Source organism: Ipomoea triloba, chromosome 14 (genome assembly GCF_003576645.1).
Source record: "Ipomoea triloba cultivar NCNSP0323 chromosome 14, ASM357664v1".
Classification (NCBI taxonomy): domain Eukaryota; kingdom Viridiplantae; phylum Streptophyta; class Magnoliopsida; order Solanales; family Convolvulaceae; genus Ipomoea; species Ipomoea triloba.
The window spans coordinates 3476565-3479105 of NC_044929.1; positions in this window are offsets into that span (position 1 = coordinate 3476565).

Here is a 2541-nt window from a genome sequence, read left to right on the forward strand (position 1 = left end):
ACAATTATATATCATAAATCTTTCACAATAGTATTACACACTAGAATAGCAGTTCGAATATAATAATATTTAAAAAGGAAACAACGTGAATATTTTATTACAATTGAAGCTAAGCTAATCACAAATATATATAAATCATACCATAATTGTTAAAATAAGAATTTTAGATATGGTAAATACATACACACACTAATGATCATATGAGTCTACACATTCTCATTAGTTCGTGTAGACAAATCCAATCCATTAAAATATGAAGAGCAATGACTTAAAATAATTTTTTTTAATAATTTTATTCTTTATTATTTGCACGTTTTTGGGTGATTAATCAAGATTAGGGGTAAATTAGGAATGCTAATTGCTAACTAATCCTAAATTTTAATTAATTTTTTTGACCTTTTTTCTTATTCTTGGTTGCTAAAATGCAGTGGTTTTTTTTCTTTTTTTTTTTTTTTCTTTTTGGGTTACACATAGCAGAGTTAACAGTTGAATATGAAATTGTACAGTATTGCATACAATAGTGTGTACCATTGCACGCATCCGTATACATACATTGTTGCATACAGTAGTGTGCATAGTTCCACGCATAAGTGCACACTGTTGCACATAGTAGTGTACGTAGTTACACACAATAGTGCACACTTTTATACATGGAAGAACCACGTGCTTGTTGTACTGCGCCATTAAAAAATAAATTAAAAATCCTAGCAATTAAAATAACACATAAAATCCAAACCATCCATAAATCAAAGATCAATAGACAAATGATAAGCTATGAAATAGTTTAAAATTGTGCTTCATTTGTACTAAATTGTTGATCGAATTGCAATAAAATGAGGCTTTGTTCATGTGTTTGTGATTCCAGAAAAGGAAATTTGGACTTAGGCATGTATGAGCTTAAAGTGAGGACGATTCGAGATGATTCCAAGACAAAATGGTCCAATAGCAGATGGTCAAAAGCATAGCAAGGAGTAAAGGAGCATTGGAGCGAATGGAAAGCCCATAAGTGCCCCCGAAAGGGTGTCACGTCGTGATCACCTGTGTGATATCCAGGACCCGCAAGGTGACCTAGCATGTCATGGATCGTGACAAGCTAGGCTACTTTCATATAAATAGGCTTAAAATGTTTGAGAAAGTATAGAACAAATATTACTATGAATAAAATTATGAGTTTCAAAATATGAAATTCATAGAATTGTTTATTAATACTCGATAATAATTCTATATATTCATTCTTCTGAGAGTTTGTACTAAATAAACTCCATTACATGCTACGACTCCCATTTCGATCAATGGCCGCAATTAAACGTACAGGTGCAATTCCATGGAGCCGTTAGGGGCCTGGATTCACAGATAGCTTGAGGATTACGACCGTAATATTCTTAGTTGCACTTCACAAAACAACATTCCAGATTACAACTCGCGTCACATTTACCAATAACTTCCCTACACCTTTGTTGCCCCTTCACATTTGGCGCCATATTCCCAACTGCATACATTAATAATGGCTAGTAATCGATACTTAAAGATAGCGTTTCAAAATAAAGCTCTCCATATTTTACTAAACAAAACTTATATACATACCTGATGCAAATATGATAAGCAAGCAAATGAACAACTTTGAAGAAGAAAGAGTCGCCATTATATTGTTAAACAAATAAATTTGTAATAATATATTTATGCAATTGAGTGATCTGTATGCTTGGATAACAATATGTGGTTCAAGACTTCTACCTATATATAATGGCAAGAATGTACAAACTCAGATATATTATATTTTACTATCAATTAGCAATCAACTTATTAATAACTTACTATAATTATGAATTAAATTTGATTTCGAATGTTAACGATTAATTCTGTCCCACAAAAAAATTAGGGCTGACAGGAGAAATATGAGGGAAAATATTAGTGTGATATCAGAAAATTTCATTCATTAAGTAGAAATATTACCAAACATGAATACCTAGAAAATATTATATTTTTAAATTTGCAACATGGTTCACAAAATGGATTCTAGGAAAATAGGATCTTTATTCATAGGTTAGGAATGGACTATATTTATTCATTTGGTATTAGCTATTTTCAAATAAAACTTTTTTTTTTTTGTTTTTGGTTATACAAAAAAACCATTTACACACATATGTTATTACTATATAAAATAGATACTACGATGTTTTTATTTACACATATATATCAATTTACTAAGTAACGTATAGATGTCAAACATAGTAAATAAAATTCTATATATGACAATTGTTTAGAACCGCCATATATTAAATACTAAGAAAAAATGATCAAATACACCCTTGAACTTTATACAAAAAGTCAATTAAGTCCCTAAATTTTTAAAAGTTGTAATTAAACCTATCAACTTGTTATTTTCATGCTTTCAAGCACAACAAGTCAACAACAAGTTAATTACCTGTAATAGTAGGTACAATACATTTTTAAATAAATAATAATAAATTAATATAACATTAAAAAGAAAAAAAAAAGAGAGGGAAGATGGCAACCATCTTTTTTTTTTTTTTTTTTTTT